Source organism: Periplaneta americana, chromosome 5, assembly GCF_040183065.1.
Source record: "Periplaneta americana isolate PAMFEO1 chromosome 5, P.americana_PAMFEO1_priV1, whole genome shotgun sequence".
In the NCBI taxonomy this organism is placed as follows: domain Eukaryota; kingdom Metazoa; phylum Arthropoda; class Insecta; order Blattodea; family Blattidae; genus Periplaneta; species Periplaneta americana.
Window position 1 is genome coordinate 129,683,955 of NC_091121.1, and position 21,514 is coordinate 129,705,468.

At 34.5% G+C, this 21,514-nt stretch overlaps 1 long non-coding RNA gene across 1 annotated transcript in view; it reads right to left on the reverse strand.

The window, feature by feature from the left end:
- LOC138700193 (uncharacterized) overlaps positions 1–21,514 on the reverse strand; it is a 32,522-nt gene that overhangs the window by 672 nt on the left and 10,336 nt on the right. The window contains exon 2 of the long non-coding RNA XR_011332296.1: positions 18,802–19,050. This is a non-coding gene — a long non-coding RNA (uncharacterized lncRNA). The remainder of the gene's footprint in view (positions 1–18,801; positions 19,051–21,514) is intronic.

Below are 21,514 nucleotides of genomic sequence, written 5' to 3' on the forward strand. Positions count from 1 at the left end.
TACAATGACAGTATTCTTACGCTTCAGATCGTTGCTGGCCCAATCCCATTGGTCCAGTAGGATTAAGCATGCATTTTAATTGGTCAAATTATATCACGCATTGTTCGGACTCTTTTCTTGCGCATAATCTCATTATAGTGACTTGTCACTATAATGCACTAAATTAAAATTAAGTATAAGAAATGATTGATTAAGACGATATTTGTAAGTACGTGAAGTCAAAAGTGTTTTAAGACCATCTCACTTGGTGGATGGCGTGGTCGATACCCTGGGCGGGAAACGGGTACCAAAACATAAAAAGTGTTGGAAAGGAGACGCGGCATTTAGTTGGTGAAGACTGGCAGACAGCGTGAATCTGAGCGGCATGGCGTCATCTGATGAATTACCTTGTAAGTAACTTTGTATATTTTTGTAAATATAGAATAAATCAAGTAGTGTACAATAACGCAATCATTTTCAGACTTAGTTTATTAGCCATGTAGTTTCCTATAGTATCCTGAGAGCTCCAGTTATTCCCGAAAAGTAGTTTTCCATTGTTGTGTACAATGGTGGTGTCAGAAATCCTGACGAGAATGAGCAGAAGACGAACGCAGTAGCCATCCGGCTAGCAATCAGTGCGACCTAAGTGACGGTTGCACAACATATGTTTATTTTTTATGTGCGTCTTCAGCAACTGTAAAGGCTTACTATATCATAGTAACTTAAAAGCCTTTTGTTTTTTATGTGCGTCTTTAGCAACTGTATAGGCTTACTATACCGTAGTATTTATTTTTATTTATTCTCTCCCAGTCCAATCACAGTGCATTGGAATACTGGCACTGTCAGCTCCTTTCATTACCTACCACCCGCATTTAATTCAATTTTGAAACAAATGAGATATAGGCAGGGGGGTGAATTTCCGGTAGCAAGACTGTGCAGGCCATTGTTTTGTTGCCTGATCACCAGAAGCACTAAACTTTTCAATGGAATTTTTTGATTTGAAACACCGTTGTATACAAGATATATCTCGTAGTCCACACCTGTGGAGTAACAGTCGCATGCCTGGCTGCGAAACCAGGTGGCCCGGGTTCGAATCCCGGTCGGGGCAAGTTATCTGATTGAGGTTTTTTCCGGGGTTTTCCCTCAACCCAACAGGAGCAAATGCTGGGTAACTTTCGGTGGTGGATCCCGGACTCATTTCACTGGCATTATCAACTTCTTATCATTCAGACGCTAAATAACCTAGATGTTGATACAGCATCGTAAAATAACCCAATAAAAATATATCTTGTAGGCAACAGAAAGCCACACAGAACAACAAAAGAGCAGCTATATTTCTTTTGAGACGAGAGCCTGATAACTATTTTACGAGTCGTTTGTATGTTTATGTTATTTAATTAAGAGAATATGTCAAAATTTCATCAGAACTACTAATAATTTATTAATACTTGTTCCGTTGATTTTTACTTATCTTAAGTAAATAACATAAACACACAAAAATAATAACATTCATCTTTAACAATCATTATAATTTGATCAACAAAACAACCAATATCCCGTTCAAATTTTCACAGCAGATCACCAGGAGCGCATCATTTGTTCTCTGCTTCCCTGTCACAACATGCGCCGTGCACTTCTATTATTTTGTTGTTCTGTGGATATAGGCCCGCTACCAATACTGGTAATGGCAACTGAATGTTTGCCTACTTTACAGTTCACATCTCTTAAAAACAAATCTAAACCGGGATAAATAATGACATCTTGGCAAAATTCAGGAAAAATAGAAGTCCCGATATATTATCAAAAAAATCTTGGACATAGGATCTAATTTGGGACTGTTCTGGAAAAATTGGGATGAATGGTCACTTCAGACTATAATACCTTCGTTGTAATCTTCGAATTCTGTTTTAAGAATAGAATCTTCATTCTCTCCCACAGATAGTCCTACAGCATGTAATTTCTACAATCATAAGTTTTCCAGAACAAATGGAAACTATAAAAAAATCAATCTTTTCACTCTGTTCTTATGTAGTAAATTTCTTATATTTTGCAGTTTTTACATTTTCCTGTTACAAAATTAAAAAAGTAAATGTGTTAGAGTGTCGACTTTAATTTCATCTAACCTGAAAGTATTAGCCATAATGTCCCAACAACGTAATTCGTTGTGATTTTTCTAAGGAGTGAATTAATTTTGTAATCTCATAGTCAACGTTTTGTTCACTTGTTATTACTACATGTGTGCATTATTTGATTCTGAATTTTAAAACAATACATGTCGAGGTTCTGAACAGCAAAACTCAAATGAATTCTCCTTCAGTTGCTATCGCTGCAGCAAGTCTATTCCATGTCTGACGTAGTAGGCCTATAGTAATCATCACAGAACAATAAAATAATAGAAGTGCACGGCGAATGTTACGACAAGGAAGCAGAGAACAAATAGTGTCCTGGTCTGGCTGTGAAGCTTAACATTTGAAAATTTGAACGCGATATTGGTTGTTTTGTTGATCAAATTATAAAGACTGTTAAATCAATCTTCTTAATGTATCCAGCTGTTTGCTGACAACATAAAGTCCACTGTAGTCTATTCAGTTGTTGTTTTTCACGAGAAATGAGGGGTATTTTGATCAGTGTTCATTATAGATGCCTTTTGCTAGTAGCCAGAGTTGGGGTGTAGTCAATATATACTGCATGGCTGTGTCTTCTGCAACTGGTATTGATGATTTTAATTTACTTCTTTTGTGGTTTATGGATGGACAGTGTAGAAGAAAGTGTTCCACATCTTCATCATGATTATTACACCACAGACAAGTAGGATTATCAGAAATGTGAAATCGGTGTAGGTACAATTGTGTGACAATGTGACCTGTTCTGGCTCTTGTTAAAAATGTTTGAACATGTCTGGGCAAGGTTTTGTACATTTCCAGGTCATTTGGTTTCTTTTGTACAGATTGTAAAATTTTTCCTTTGTCAGAAGAGAGCCAATTGTTGATCCATAGATTTGTAAAATGAGACTTTACTGAAGCAAAAGCACTGGATACAGATATCACTTGAAGAGGTCTTGGTTGCAAATATGTTGCCTGTTTTGCAATATTATCGACTTTCTCGTTTCCAGGTATACCACAATGACTAGGTATCCATTTAAATGTTATTTCCTTTATATACATACAAACAACTTATGAAACAGTCATCAGACTCTCGTCTCAAAAGAAATATAGCTGCTATTTTGTTGTTCTGTGTGGCTTTCTGTTGCCTACGAGATATATCTCGTATACAGTGGTGTTTCCCATTAGCATCCAATCAGAAAATTTATGTTTAGCACTTCTGGTGATCGGCAACAAAACAACAGCCTGCACAGTCTTGCTACCGGAAACTCCTCTCTCAGTTTCACGCCCTGGTAATCATTCATTCATTTTTACTTCATTCACAGTATGATTCACATAGTGTTCTGCAAATTATCGCTGCGACTCGATCTTCTAATATAGTCCTGTGTGACGTGACATCACTAAGAATTACATGTGCGTCTGATTACATATTAGTATTCATCTCCACTATTCTTGTACTTATGGACAGAGACGGCCTTTCTAACTTGGAAATGCCAATTTTGTTATCTATAACTAGTAAAACAATTTTGAGTTATAAGAGAAAAGCAAAGGTAGAGTTTTCATAACTTGATTAAAACAATTTCATCTATATGATTATACTGGGTAAGTAAAAAGTTCCAAGACACCATTCTATTTCGAAGACGGAAGGAAAAATTAAAGATCTGACCAGCTCGCGAAAGGATGGATGATAGAGCCAACCTCTGCTGGGTATTTCCGGAACATGGCCACCATCTTAGAGCAATGTGACATTTTTTTTAATTTGAAGGCTGTCATGTGGCATATCAAATAAGGTCAAAATTTTCTCAGGAATTCATTGCCGTAATCAGATTTGACATATGTGTTGTGGTTCAAATGTAAATAACACAGAAATTTCAAATTACTGGTGATGTTTCAGAACATTGTATGAAATGGAAATATAAAAATAGGAAATTTATCCTTCGAAGAGGTGGAAAAATTCAAATATTTTCGAGCAACAGTAACAAATATAAATGACACTCGGGAGGAAATTAAACATAGAATAAATATGGGAAATACCTGTTATTATTCGGTTGAAAAGTTTTTGTCATCTAGTCTGCTCTCAAAAAAGCGAAAAGTTAGAATTTATAGAAAAGTTATATTACCATACCGGTTATTCTGTATGGTTGTGAAACTTGGACTCTCACTTTGAGAGAGGAGTAGAAGATAAGGGTGTTTGAGAATAAGGTGCTTCGGAAAATAATTTGGGCTAAGAGAAATGAAGTTACAGGAGAATGGAGAAAGTTACACAATGCACAACTGCACGCATTGTATTCTTCATCTGACATAATTAGGAACATTAAATCCAGAAGTTTGAGATGGGCAGGGCATGTAGCACGTATGGGCCAATCCAGAAATGGATATAGAGTGTTAGTTGGGAAGCTGGAGGGGAAAAGACCTTTGGGGAGGGCGAGACGTAGATGGGAGGATAATATTAAAGTAGATTTGAGGGAGGTGGAATATGATGGTAGGGACTGGATTAATCTTGCTCAGGATAGGGACCAATGGCATATGAGGGCAGTAATGAACATCCAGATTCTCTAAAAGCCATAAGCAGTAGTAAGTAGTTTCAGTAAACTGGAGATGACATTGACAAAAGAGGAGAGGATTGAGGTGATTCTGATGTTTGGGGAAAGCAGCTGCGGTATCATAGCCGCAAATTTCAATGTCCAGAAAGACCACCAATTTCCAACACTACCACATCCCTGATATCCAAATTTAGAACAACTGGGAATGTTGAAGACAAGCCACATAGCAGTCGGCTGAAAATGGAAACTGACGAGGGAACCTCAACATTGGTCTTGCAGAATTCGACATGTCTATCAGATTCATTCTGCAGCATCTGGACCTTGGACACGTTCCATTTATTGTTATGAAGAATTCATACAATCCATACACTGATTGATACCACTTTCTGCCGAAAGATTTCATGTGCTGTATTTTGGATTATTGGCAAATGAGGCCAAGACTAGTGTTGAGGTTCTCTCGTCAGTTGCTGTTTTTGACCAACTGCTACTTGGCTTCTTTTGAACATTTGCAGTTGCTCTAAATTTGAAATTGGTGGTCTTTCTGGATATCGGTTGTTGAAGTCTACAGATGTGATACGGTATCTGCGTTCTCCAGATACCAGGACAACCTTATCTTCTTCTCTTTCATCAATACCGTAACCAGTAATTTCAAATTTCTGTGTTAATAACTTTTGAATCGTAGAACATAACTTAATATGTCAAATCTGATTACAACAATGAATTCCATTTTAGTCTCATTTGATATGCCACATGACCTCCTTCCCATTTAAAATATGTGACCTTGCTCTAAAATGGCGGCCACAATCCAAAAATACTAGCAAAGGTTAGTATCTTCATATTCTTCCTGGGGTACTCAGGGATTTTACATTTTCCCTTCTGTCTTCTAAGTTAAAGAGTGTCCTCGGACTCCTGACTCTATACATACTTTTGAGAAATAAGTGTTCAAATGAAACCTTGAACTAGCTACATTAACGTGCTTCTTTTAAAAGAAAAGTGATAATGTGAAGTTAAAAAATATATACATTTCAACTATAGTGAACTTAAAAAAAAATTGCTTTAATAAAGACTAGGAGAAAGAAAAAAAATTTCGCAACTGACTTTTCAAGTGTGATAATTATACAGCAAAATGTACAGTGTGGCGCAGATAAAAGTAGCCCACCTCTTGTTTGAATGCGAATGCGATATTCTGACTACTTGAAATTCCATTATTGTATTCTATCATATCGTATCACGAGTAAACAAATGAGTATGAGTAAACAACTACAACAATGGACAATTTATGCAATAATCCTCAATAACTTCTGGTGTGCGAACTGAAGTAACACTTTCTCTTTCCACATTTTGAACAGATCCTATAGCCACTTTTTTACCAAACCTTCTATTGCTGTCTTTGCTGGTTGTCCTCTATCCAGAAAACTTGTCCCTGAAAATTTCGTAGGTTTCCTTAATCAAACCTGTTCTCACATAAGTTTCCACAATTTCCACTCTTTCTTGTATCGAGTAAATCATTTTGCAGAATGCGAACAGACATTGTAATTTGACTAATAACTATTGATGAAATACTGCCAGGAAGAATGCCAACAATCGATTATTGGATAAAATTGTCTATTATTGTAGCTGTTTACCCATTTCGTTATGATACGATAGAATACAATAATGGAATTTCAAGCAGTCAAAATATCACATTCTCATTCAAACGGAAGGTGAGCTACTTTTATCTGCCCCACTCAGTATTTATGTTCAATTATTCTACATTTACAATGATAGAACGCATTCTCTTTATTATTTATATCGGTATCAACCGAATAATTAAACAGTGGAAGCAAACTCGCCATGGATATATACAAATTAACGGACACCTTAAATTGGATTCAATTCTCTTTGCAGATGATTTGGTATTATTAGCACTTTCAGAAGACGACCTCCAAAGGTCAATATATAATTTGCAGCAAGTAGCAGCCACATACAATATGGAAATTTCAACAGATAAAACAAAAATTATGGCATTCTGTGGGAAATACCCAATACAAAGTAAAATTTGTCTCGATAATAAAACATTAGAAAGATGTAATAGTTTCCCGTATTTAGGTTACAACCTTTCCATTTTTGAAGAATTGGACATATCACAGAAAATTAATAAATACATAAGAGCTATGGGCAATATAAATAGTGTGATGAAACCATCCTTGATTCAGAAACACACCCGCATACGTCTCTATAACACATTGGCACGACCGATGCTCAGCTATGGCAGCAAAGCATGAACACTGAGGAAAGCAGATAAAAGCAGTATAACGGCTTGTGAAATGGGATTCATGAGAAGAACAGCGGGCTATACTAAATGGGATCTGAAAAGAAATTGTGAAATTTTAAAGTAACTAAAAACTCAACCAGTTTTAGATTACACTGGAAACATAAAATTTTCACGCCATTTGGAAAGAATGAGTAATAGTAGACTCCCAAAGGCCAAAGATCTGTGGGTCATCCTGCTAAGAGATGGCGTGAAAATTTTATGTGAGACTGTAACAGGCCTTGTGGCCTAACACTTATCAGGCAGAAGAAGAAGAAGAAGAAAAAGAAGAAGAAGAAAAAGAAGAAGAATACATTATCAAAACAAAACATTGAGAGATGAGGAAGCAATACTATTATTAACGAAGTCTGAAGTAATTTCAATTTTTCATCTGTCAAATATGGTCAGTTTTCTAATAATGAAATCTAATTTGTCAAAATAAACTATACGTAAGCATGTTTCCACAGTGTAATACTGATGCTAAATAGCCTGTTGCAGGGTTAAAGCCATATTGATTTTCAAACTGTACTAGGTACTTTTCACAGAATCTTGTCGTACGAGCTCTGAAGAAATCAGGATGTTCTTATGTTTCTTCAGTTCTTCTAATGTAGGCAATTTGTTACATTGAACGTTGAGCTTTTCACTGATTAAAACTTTGTGTTTATGTTATTTCGAACACATTTATGAAGAATTTTGCAGCAGTTTTTCTGTAAATAATTTTGGTTAGAATTTCAATTCAAACTCTATTAGACAATTAAAATAATATATACACTTCATTTAATTACTGTACTGGCAAATTTACTGTAACAGAATTGAATTTTATCAGTTTTGAAGTCATCATATTACTACTGTATCTGAGTATACAGGTACCCACTAATTATAATATCCTTATTTACTTAAGTATAATTTGAACAATTATCTAAAGTATTAGAGGATGTCATGAATAGACAGTTTTTACATATTTTGAAGAAAATAATTTGCAATAATGTGGTTTTAGGCAGATTTAGGCATGGTAAATCAATTGCCTTAATGGTAATGTTATAGGTTTCCAATACTTGTATCCTTGAATTAAAACAGAATTCGCTGACTTGTTTATGAGATTTGTGTACGGCATTTGATCGCTTGCTTCATGATATATTGGTGAAGAAACTTAAATTTTATGGTATAAAGGGAACGAGATTTCCTTAATAGAATGTTTGTTATCTTACGAATAGGCAGTAAGTTGTTGAATTTGAGGGGAAAATACCTTCCCTGTATAGGCCTACTCTTAATGTTGAAGTTGCTCAAGGCTCAATTTTGTGTCCGTTTCTTTCTATTGTTGATGTCAATGATTTACCAGTTACATTCCAGGGAAAATTATTATCTTAGCAGACGACACTACCGTTTTGAAAGTTGTTAATGGTGATTTTGATATGAGTAGCACACTTCTATGGAAATATGGGTTTTAGCATTAGGAGTAACATTGAATCTGAAGTGGCTGTAAGGTTACTAGGTTTCTGGATGTTTCCTAATATGAAATATATACAAAATTAAAACCTTAATAACAATAACGTATTATACAATGCAATATGTTTACCATTTAATAATATTAAATATTTACACAGTACTGTGAAATGTCAAGAATTCATCTACAGAATAGAAAGTGTGAGATATTAAGCAATTTTTTAGTTTTACCTTAAATGATGCAGGGTTTTGCTTATGATTCTTAATGTCTTCAGGAAGACTATTGAAAATTTTTACTGCCATGTAACATACCAGTACTCCCCTTTCATAGCATTATAAATATGATGATGACATATGAAAATCATTCTTTCTGCGAGTATTTATACCATATATGGCTGGATTAGTTGGAAAATTTTCTTTTTTTACATAAGAGGAAATTTATTAAAAACTATATATAAGACATTCAGGGCTAAAGTGAATCAAGTCCATGACACGTAGTTTTGAGATAATAGGACTTAAAAAGTTAACTTGCTCTAGTGGATTATCTAATTTGACTAGCAATAATTTTATTGCTCCATTCTCAAATTCTAGATTTATAAAACATAAACAATTTTGACGTTAATTGATGCAACGCTTTGTTGACTTGATCCACTATGGCTCAGAACATCGAGAACAAATAATCCGAGCTAAAAGTAATTGGTGTCACCTACCAGCGAATGCTTGGAATTAAGACTTGATCCATTACTCCTCGGAAAAGATCTAACTTCAGATAATCAGAAAATGAATTAAACTCAATTTATGAAAATTTGTGACTTGATTCACTTTAGCTCTGAACGCCTTAACTGATTTGTTAAGGTCAAAATCTCTAATTGAGAAAAAAAATGGTCTATATGATTCTCTAGCCTTTGTTCCAATTATATTATTACCTATTCTAATTGCTCTTTTTGGTAATAAGAAAAGGCTATATTTTTACTATCTGCTGAATTTCCCCAAAAAATATTATTCCGTAGGAAATAATGGAATGAAAATAGACGAAATATATTGTCTTTAAGATACTGCTGTTGAGAAACTGTTGTAACGACCTAATTGCGAAGAAATATTTAGAAGTAAAATGTGCTAAAAGTCAAAAATAGAATAACAATGGCAAAGGAAGCTTTTAATAGAAAAAGGAGCATCTTCTGTGGATCTCTGGAAGTGAAGTGCTTTGTGCGGAGTGTAGCTGAAAGATGTATGGGGGCAGAAACATTGACATTATGACGAAGTGAAGAGAAGTGAATAGAAGCATTTGAAATGTGGATATGGAGAAGGATGGAGCATGTGAAATGGACAGAGTAAGAAACGAAGTTGTGTTGGAAAGAGTGAATGAAGAAAGAATGATTCTGAAACTGATCAGAAAGAGGAAAAGAAATTGGCTGGGTCACTGGCTGAGAAGAAACTGCCTACTGAAGGATATACTGGTACTGGAAGGAATGGTGAAAGGGAGGAGTTCAGAGCAGAAGAAGATATCAGATGACACACGACATTGAGATATATGAATCATATGAGGAGACAAAGAGGAAGGCAGAAAATAGGAAGATTGGAGAATGCTGGGTTTGCAGTGAAAGACCTGCCCTTGGGCAGAATACTATGAATGAAAGAATATGCCAAAAATGATGTGAATGGAGTTATAAGAACAGAGTTTATTCATGCCAGGTCTCAGAGCATGTATAATGAATGAAACAGGTTCGTTTTCTCTCAAATGTTCAAAACCATAACCTAAAAACCCTAAAAACTGAAATCGATATGGTCTTCCAGCTACCATTCCTAAATACGTGCACGATAGTTATATGTACTATAGATCTCACAAGCAGGGAATACCGATGGAAGAAATGCAAATCAAACAATGCAGTAAGATATAGCAGGTGACAGGAAAGGTCACAAGATAGCCTGAATGATATCCAAGAGTACAGTTGAAAGAGAAATGACATCGATAGAATCAATCAGTCTTGCGTTGTGATAGTTACATTACGACTTTAGTTTGTTCCACTGCATGTGAATACGTGTCTTGTATCGCAAGGTATTATTATTTCATTCGTAAACATATGTTGCACGTTTAATTAGCTTCGAATTTTTCTCTTGCCACGTTCCTCATCTGTTCATCAAGAGACAGTACTTCCATTGGCTCGCACCTCTCGCCCCCTTGGCGTGCTTACATACACACATCAAAACAGACAGCAATGCCACCACTGCTTTTCGGTAATCGTTCCTTGCGCGAGCTATATTTGAGCATCAGTTTAACAGTAATTCAACTTACTGACTGGTGTGACAAAATTATGGCTGGTTCAGGCAGTGTGAGGGCTTAATACAGCAGCCAACAATGATAACAAGATGGCTCCACCTTGTAGTCTGCTATAGTATATACATAATGTCCATTGGGCCACTCTGTTGCCTCAAAACTGCAAAAAGAATTGTACAGGAAGCTATTTTATTTGTAATCAGTGGTGGCATTCTAATTTTGCAACAAACAGTTCTTTCACTAATGACCCAAATTTCATAATTTTAATATGATATATGTTAAGTAAGGTAATAATAAGCAGCTATAAATAAAGAGAAACTGCACAGCAACATGCTATTGAAGAATTATGTGTAGAGTTATTCAAAAACTCACAAATGTTGAGAGAAGAGAAATATAGAATATTTTCAACATCAATTAGCTTTGAATATCTGACCACACTGACAAATTGTTTGAAACATCTGAAAATGTATCTATATATGCAACAGAGGTCTGCATCGGACATTTTCGCTCGAGCGCCAAGTAGTTCATAGCATAATCCGATAGGTAGCGCACATGCATGATGGGTAAAATTGTCGCAAGCGATAAATCCTCAAACGGTATAAGCCGAGCATTAGACATTCATTCTTGTTACAGTGATGAACTGTGTAATAACATCATAGATGTTTATCATTTCAAAACTTTGCAGTGTTTAACTAACCTCTCCATAGTACAACTACAAAACTTGCTTTAAAATGTAATATAAATGTTGTAAGTAAATGTTTTTTTTTTTTTCCACACAGGAGTGATTTTGGTTTTACCACATCTGATAGATGTTATTGGATGTAAATGTAATTATTATAAACGGAGAACACAATCACGATAATGCACGAACCATATCAAGTTTTCTAGTAGTAATAATAATAATAATAATAATAATAATAATAATAATAATAATCTCTGATAATTAGTGAATCAATCTTTGCGTCTGTAACAGTTGTGCAGCATGATTATTCGTTTTATTGTATTTTCTGTGACGTTATCTCTGTACTAATATTGTTATTAATCTAGGCTACTGCTATATCAATAATATTTTGTAAAATGTTTCTACATTGTCGCAGTATATAGGCGGAATACTATGTATGGACCTATCATATTATATATGTGGTAAATTAAATATTGAATAATTATTAATTAGCAATAATAACTGTATATCAAAGTTTTTCATACTATTTTATTTATAACTTCACGTTCCTGTTTTGGTACATTCCATTGACTGTTCCATTAAACGTTTGTCATAAACGCAGAAAATAAAGCCTTATTTTTACTGTGTGAGCAAAACATTTGTGTATCTTATCTGTCGCCTAAGACATGTCGGTGAGATGACCTTGCACTGTGCTTCTATTTACTACGAGTGTATCACGACCGATCGTATCTCACTCGAGGGTGCGGGGTGCGACACTCGACTGAGTTCAAGCGAGCAATTTAACTCCAATGCAGCACTCTGACTTACACCCTCTAACTTTTCACTTTCCCAAACATCAACCACTCTATCATCTATTTTACTTTTTTCAGTGTTATTGCTACCGCCACTACTGAAAAAAAAAATTGATCAAATGTTTTGATGTTTAATTGCACTACAGCACTATACTGACTGCTCTCTGCAAATAAGAGAAAAGAGATTCAAACATAAGATTCAGTATTTCCAATACCATACTCGTAATGAAAAAAAGTAATTTATTTCATAAAAATTAAATTAAAAATTGTAGGACAAGTGTAAAAACAGGAAAATTAAGTATCGTCATTTTCCATAACTATGATCCTGGAACACAACTATGGTACATGATACAACTATTCAAAGAACATTGTAGAAATAACATAGACCGTTTGTAGACAGCTGCAGTGAGTTGACTTCAAACTATAGTATAGAAAAAAAATAGATAAACGAGGTACTATGTTATGAAGTACAAAATTTGAATGGACCATAGTTGTGTTCCAGGACTATAGTTATGGGAAATGACGGTATCTTATTTATGTACTTAATAGTGTACAGGGTCTTTCATAAGTAACGAGTCTATCGAAAAATTAATTATTTTGGATAATTTTTTGAAATGATGTTCATCCTCACGAGAAGAAAACCCTTCCTGGTGCCGTACAGTCGATTTGGAAACAAACACCCCCTCCCCTCACTGCCAGAGCTATTAGACGAAATGGTTAGTGTTTTAAACTTTGAATAAAACACATAAATGTAAAACCAGTTTCAACTGTTGACAAATTATGGTGTACAATTTTCAAACCATCTTCCGTTTGCTGAATGCACAAATGTAAGCGACGTATCAACTCTTCATGGACTCCGGTGAACATGTCATGCGTAACCATTTGTATCGTGTGTTCAATTCATTCCATTAATTCAGGAATGGTGCTTGGCTTAGTCACATAGATAGATCCTTGATGAATCCCCAAAAAAAGAAGTCCAGGGCAGTTAAATCAGGTGATCGCGGAGGCCAACAGATTGAGCTTGTTTGGCTGAACCACCTGCCTGGAAACACTTCGTCTACAGAGTAAACGCTTAATTTGAGCGATACTGTTTCCAAGTTCAAACCAGGCAGCAATTTTTCTCATCTGCGGTAACGTTAAGCGGCTGAGTGGCATTCTATCATTCCAGTCTATCACAACAATGTATATAGAAATGGCTGTGTGCCATTATCCTTGGCATATAGAAGGCCATGCTCTCCAGCTCAATTGAGGACCGTTTTTGCAAAACTTGCTAACTGAAAAAACTAAATTTTTCAGGAGACACAAAAAACTGAATGGAGACAATTGGGTTATAGGTGCAACCATCACACTTTGACATACTACAATGAAGAGAAATAATTCAATTTTGTTAAGATAACTTTAACATCGTGTAGAGGCGTGCTTTATGTTAACGAATCCACCAAAATCTCAATTTTGCAAATTTTGCAGTTAGCAAGTTTTGCAAAAACGGTCCTCAATTTAAGTCCTTGGCATACAGAAGGCCATTTTAAGTTGGCATCAAATGCACATTACACATGGATAGGGAGCTTCCTCTGGTGGCGGGGGGAGAGGATGTTTGTTTTCAAATTAACTGTACGGCACCGGGAAGGGTTCTTTCTCGTGAGGATGAACATCATTTCAAAAAATTATCCAAAATAGTCTATTTTTCAATAGACTTGTTACTTATGAAAGACTCTGTATTTTGTAGTAGAAAGTCTATATATTTTTTAAGTTATGTTTTTGAGAAGAGGAAGAGTGCACTAACGTGCATATCGTTGAGTGTTTACACTTTGCTATATTCTTTTATAGAAATAAACCAATTTCTGAATTTTGTTATGTGGTATCTGTCGCAATGTGATTCACATAAAGAACACACACAGTCATCATCAGGTATATGGTAACAGGTTGTCTTGCATATTTTGCGGTGGTAACCATGAACTGCCAAGCTTGTAAGCGTATGTCATAGATCTTAATTTGGTTGTGTCCATCCTCTATCCATCATATCACCTGTGCAGTAGAAGTCTGGCCATATCTCTTCTCTTTTCAGGCATCTTTCTAGTAGATGGTCTAATGAGTTGGAGGTAGAGGGCGGTGAGAGTCGCATTCTGAGGTCTTCAAGTAGAAAAGTCTCCTTGGTCAGTTCGTAAAGCAGCCAGGAAAGTGTAGCCTACATTTCGAGATATCAAGGTTTCATTTCCTCAATAGTGACTAGGTCTTTGAGACTTAGTTTACACCAATTAATTCTAGTCTGTAACTGATTATCAGTATAGGGCTCATTTTGCAGTAGAAAAGTACAGTGGTGGTGTCCAATGTGGGCATGTGAATGGTCTTTATTTCGAACATAGCTACTGCACTTCTATCCTGTATATGAATGCAGTATGACGTTGTTGTTGATTGTAGAGTGATCCCTATGTACTTGAAGGAGTTGACAATCTCAAGTGGTTGATACTAGCGCATTATTGAGTCCTCTTTTGCAAGTCGGCCTCCTTTTCTAAAGACCATCTGGACTGTCTTTCTTTCATTAATGCATAAATGATTTTTGTCTGCCCATTCTGTCAAAGCATTCAAGGCTCTTTAAAGATCTTGTTTATGTGGCGATACAAGATCCATATCATCTGCATACATAAGCAAAGTTGTTTCCTCCGAATTTCGCTAAATTATGTTTTTGAACACTACATTTCAATGTTCTACATGTGCTATTAGCATTGAAGCGGAAGGGGTAGAAGACTGTCGACGTAATCACAGATGGGTTTCCAGGTTGCAGGCATAATTACCATATTCCTGTTCTGATTGTCTGCATACTTTGGCGAGAAGTAACAATATAATAAAATGATCACTTCGAACTGTATTGTCATTTATTTTTGCAATATGTTTACTGTAATATAAAAGCTGGGTAATTTCTTGTTGAATTAATGTTCTTCCTTTCTATAAAGAAACTTACATTTTCACTTAAAAAATTAACAACTGGTTCTACGAGCTGTGACAACTTTAACAAGCGGTTCAGGCAAACAAGCTGAATGACATAACTGTGTGTCATCCATCTTGTAACCCTTAAAATAAAATACAATTCATAATTACAGCAGGGTCCCCAACAATGCGACCTAAAGGGACCGAAGTTGAAATTATGCTTCCGAATTGTTAACTTTAATTTTTGTCACCTTCTATTTAAGGTCTTCAACATGTTTTCCTTTTCTTTTAAATCTTCCAGTGCATACGGACTGTCGCTCCACTGAGAACTATTAATATGGTTTTCCCACGTATCTATCATCCCAGTTTCTTACCAATTTTCATAGCTTTCAAAAAAATACTTCTCATTATTGACAAAAATTTTAAGCTTTGAACTCGCATTTGCTTATTAGTTATTAACAGTTGAGGAAAATGAACTAGTGAAGAAATTTATAACTATAGTTTACTAACTTACTACCATAGAAATCAAATAAAACATAAATCTAATCGACATCAATATCGTACTCGAAGACAAAAGTCTACTTTCCCATTAATTGAGCCTAAATGTCATACAAGTGCAGCTCTTGAACATGGTGCTAGTTTCGGCCCAAGACTTTATAATAAAATTACATACCATTTTACAAATTTGAAATATTTTAAAATTGGACTTTTTAAAAAAGAAATTTATAAAATTAATTACTCATGATATTTAATATTAACAAATGTGTGTATTTTTTACCTTTATATTTCTGTAGACTATATTCATGTTTTTATTGAATATCACTAGCATCTGTCTGATTGCCAATTTATATTAAATGTGTTTTTTCTCTCTTTTTCTCTTTCTTCTTCTTCTTTTTTGTTTTTGCTCTTGTGTGTTATTTATCGGTTTGAATTAAGTTAATTAGGCTTACTGTATTTAGTAAATTGTCTTTGTAAATTTTATGTTCTATTTTTGGCTAAGACCACACCGTACACGAACCTGGCTCTTATGGTAGTGGCTAGAAACATTTTTGTTTTATAATTTGATTTGTACTCACTTTGCCTACTACTAGCTAAATAAAGTAAAGAGTCCGCAGCGACCTGTAATGTCAGTTAAAACTGCAGCGGTTACTATTGTTACAATAATTAGTCCTCGCTAATCAGTATAAGTAGTGTGCTTATAATTCTAATAAAGATCAAATCTAATCTAATCTAAGCTAATCTAGTCTAATACAATATATACGTATTTATATTATGACTCCCATGTGTTACTGCGACAAAGACGAAACTCAAGAAGCATGTAAAAATGTTTTGGGTACATGGTGCAAGCAATATCATATGAAGTGTCTTGTCTCTTATCATCCACATAGTTAAGACTCTAATGACTGAATGATTTCGCACATAATTTTTTTAAGATATATATTTTCCACAAAAATGTTTGTCCATAACTTCTTTATGATTGTAAATATATTTTAACCCTTTTATTTGTTTGCGCAGTGCCAGTCCATAGCGACTACTATGTGACAGTAACTTACAGCAACTACTGTAGGGTTAAAGTGAGGGGTTGGTCAGTCCTCTACACAATGTCTATATTTTCCTCATTGGTCATTCGAGCTTTATGGTTTCGAAAACTGAATTTAGAAAAAGACTCAATTATGAAAGACTGAATTGACAGAAGTATAATTTCTAAGAGCAGTAATAAACTACAAATACTGGACAAGGAAAGGATGTAGGCTTAGATACAACCAGTGCTGTCATGGTAATTTTTCTAATCCTTGTTTTTTTCCCTTGAAATATATTTTACTCTCCTCTCGCAATCTCGCTGACTGTCATTTAATGATTTTAATATTAAAGAAGAAGTAAAGAAATTGTTTTGCTTCACATTTTAATTGTAAAACAAGCTTGATTTAAAGAATTCATCATGTAGCCCCACTGTAGATGCACACTTGTCTCAATGAATCTTGGAATGTGTATTTGCAGCACTTCTTGTTTTTCAACCATTATTTTATATACCGGTAATTCTGGATTCCAGTGCTGCAGAGGTGGACAATTTTTGTTTATGAACATCAAACGAAATACATTAGGAACAGCAAGAGATGATCTAAGATCTGTACAGATCTCCGTGTACAAAACTTAGGCACCCATATGCCATACGGCTCCATACAGACAAAATTTTCTTTTCCCCATACGATTAATTAAATAAATCGTAGGTTCCCATACGATGTATGGCACTGGATACAACAACCAAATCCACAGTAAGAACTAATGATGATACTTTCCATTTCGAGCTCAATGTCAATTTTTATCTTTAGTAAGTATCTCATCATTTAATTCTCACAATTTCTGAACTTAATCTTCTATTAAATCGACGATCTTTTTTTCGTTTTCTTTCAACATTCACGTTAGTGTGTGCTTAATCACAGTCTGACAAACACTAAAGTAAATTAAAATTTAAATTCAACTGTAAACATTAACATTTTAATACATACCTTCAGAGCTGATTTTCATTACTCAATTAGTACATCACTCTGTGATTGTTTTTTTTATTCTGGAAATGAGTTAAGAAAAAAAAAAAGAATGAAAGAATTGGGCTGGCTTGAATAATTGCAACTGTGCTGTATCTCAACATTCTACTTGGAATACAACTTTTTTAATAAAAAAGGTTTTAATAAGTAGGTACTTCTAGGGTGACCAGATGCCCTCTTTTGTCTGGACATATCCTCCTATTTAGATCTTTGTCCGGGGTCCGGGCGGATTTTTAAAAAATCGAGAAATGTCCTTTTCGTAACTTGTATGCCTGATATTATGAAATTATCTGATTTGACGCCTTCTTAAGTAATTTGCCTGTAGGTGGCAGCAGCATCGACAGAATATACTCTTTGCCAATGCTCATAACACTCTTTGCTCCTATTTTGTTATGCTCGTTGTTTTCATGTGTAGTTAACTGTAAAATCATTTTATATTATGAAGTTTTGTCATAAGTATCTTAGAGCACTCTGGTTAATAAAAGTAACATACCGGTATGCGAAAATGTCACATATTTCATTTCCGAAATAAGCTATTCAATTATATTTCCGTTGATTTTCATATGTAGCTAACTGTAAAAATATTATTATTAAGTTTTTTCATAATTATTTTGTAATGAAATTAGATATTAATATACTTCTAAGTATGATATGTATAAATCTGTACTGTAAATATTTTGTAATAAAATAGATACTGACATAATTTAAAGTATAATAAACCTAAATCTAAATACATTGAAGGGTACACGGGAATAATGATCAAGGTCCATTTTAGAAAGTTTCGAGAAAAACGAATTTTAAAGTTTAAGCACTTAATACTTTGTTATGTGTGCATTTAATAGAAATTGACGTAGTGGAATGTCAAGAACGATTATTTCTTATTACTAGCTAAACCACATGATAGTACTTCCTTTCCACTATAAGATAGCATTATTAACTCAATTTCGATTTTTGGTGGACCTTGATCGTTTTTCCCGTGTACCCTTCAATTATTTTCTGTCCTCTTTTTTCAAACAATGTCCTCCTTTTCGAACCTTTGTGCCCTCTTTTTTATCTATGTGAATCTGGTCCCCTCTAGGCACTTAGGTATTTAAATGAAGTGAATAATTATCATAATTAATGTGTTTGAGAATATCGGAATTCAGGAGGGACTATACAGACCACATCTGGAGGCATCAGAATGTGGGTACCTATCTATGTTTCACTAGCAGTAACAAATGATACTCACACATAGTGGGAATCTTGTTCTGCAGCTATTTGCATTATGTGATAAAAAGTCGAATTCTTCTCAGCTGTCACACTGATGGTGAAATTCTCCATCACGTTTGTTCCAACCCATAATGTATATGTCACAGTTGCAAGGTCATCTCCTTCAGGATTTTTTCGAGGAGTCGTGCCATCCATTGTCAAATTTGAATCTGCACTTTCCACAGCAGTAGGAGGAAGTGTTGTTGCTGTAGAGGCTGGAATTTAGCTACTGGAAGAGCAAAGATTTATCAAATATGAGTGTTGTTTTGACTTTCCATAAATTAAACATTTTGATTATTTGTACAATTTTGTTTCTACATTACATATAATACATATAATCGACCTAAAGAATTATAAACATAAAATATGGATACTAATAAAGGAACCTGTCCACAATTTTGTGTTGGCGGAGCTATTAATATATGAAAAATACTCTAATTTCTAGATGAAAATTTTCTGACAGGACTAGGGAATGCCTCAGAACAAATGAAGTCTATAATTTTATAGTGAAAATGACGAATAAAATGGTATGTAGATCTTTGAAGTCATTTTTGACATTTCATTTTGTCCTTGGAACAGAAGACAAATCGTGTTTCTAGAGTTAATTGCCACTGTATAAGCTATACAACTGAGTATAATAAAATATAATGATTACACATATTTCTCCTCCAAATTCATTATTATTGATGATTTTTACTAGGATTCTACCATAATTAAATAATTTCAATTTTTTTTTCCCTTCCTTATCATTGAAATCTGTTTTATTCTGTTCCAGTCTATTACATTCTGTTTAATTATTCTCCATTCTAATTAATGATATATATACATTTAATTCTGTTCCAGGCAGTTCTCATGTATCCCGTTTTACTTTGTTATACTGAGTGAATAGATTATAGAGAAACCGCACTGCAGCAATTCTGCTATTGACCAAGCTGCTTGCAGGTAGGGTTGCCATAATAAAGAAAGACAAAACCAGGACATGAATGACACGTAAATTGAATCGACAACAGGAAACATACGAATTTCTAAGAAACGCACATTGCATTAAATATGGACATTAAAAATTATTTATTTACTATACACACATAAGTATCACTTATTTACTTAATATGGACACTTCAGTAATACACTTTATTTTATCTATCACCTTCTTATTTGGCATGGGCATTACATTATTACCATTTATTTTAGTGCAGATCATTCAAGTTTGTGTATTACACCACAGTAAGACTCATACTTCTCAGAACTATGAATAGAAGAAAGTAACTTTGTTTCTGAATGATCATGTTAAATTCACTGCAATTTACATTTTTCATATTATACTGATTTAAGTGATTATCTGTTCCTTTCTTTTGTCCACCAAGCATTAATCAAAGGAAATACTCTTTCAACGTTGGCACTATGCAATTCTGAGTACTGCTCCACAGAAACAGAGCTGTGACAAAAAAATTTACCCATATTTGTGCGGAAGAGTATCTTTAGAACTTTCCTCTTTGTTGTCCGATAGGAAAGATTTTTCAATTGATAACCCTGTCAAACACAAGGTTCTCATTCAGTTCGCAAGATGTATAATTGAGTATAATTTCCACATTATCCCACAATTATTGTTGTTGTTGATGACCAATGCTAAGGATCTTGGATTTCTTCCATTCTCCTGTGGGCATCCCAATAGTATCTGGTGAGCTGCGATGGTAAATCAGCATCTATTTCCTTTATTGCTGGCATTGTACCAAATGTTCTTTATCCATGCTGGAGTTCTGATTTCTGCAGAGCGTGTACTGTGGATGGTAGTAGATATTAATTCGATGTAAATGAAAGGCGAGACAATCACGTTCGGTTCTTAAGCGAAATATAGCGACAGCATCTTTTGGTGGTAAATCTGGGATGTTATTACTGTCTAGCAGAATGTTCCAAGGTTTGCCTTCGCTTTTCTTCAGAAATTCCTGTTTACAAAAAGACTGGACTATGTGTTTGATCCTGACTTCGGAGGCATGAAAAGAGATTGTATTATTTTGAGTTTGTCTGATGTTTGTTCCTTTTTTTGGCCAGGAAGTCAGCTTTCTCATTACCTACTATTCCACAGTATGAGGGTATCCATTGAAAACGACCTCTTTACGAAGCCCTTGTAGCATTTTAAGAGCAGAAAGAATTTATCTTACTCGTCTGTTTTCTTAGTGCTTGGAGTCCGGATTTACAATCACTAAGTATAACCACTTTGTTAAATTTATGTATGTGATGGAAAAGCTGTATTGATTGCTTCTAATTCACCATCATAATGAGTGGACAGTGTTCCAGCATTACTATGTTTCTCAAGCAGAGATCCATCTGTATAAATATGAAGCCATTCAGATTTTGGATATCTTGTACATATGGTTTCAATAGCTAGTGATTTTAATACTGATTGATCGATGTCATGTTTTGCAGTGATGTATTGTATCAAATCATTTTCACATTTAATTTCAGGCTGATAAAGTGGGTGTACTGAGAGTAGAAGCTTTTCTATGTTATCAGTTTTTGTACATTGTTTTTACTTTGTAATTTATAAATATCCTGGAAGAAGTCAGATTGTGTTTTGAGTTTCCGTTCAGAATTTTTATAGTTCCTCCAAAAATCATTGTTTGGAATTCGTTTTAATTTCTCAAATAAAATAAGACTTTGTTTCTCAATTTCGTTTTTAATAGGGATATTGTTAG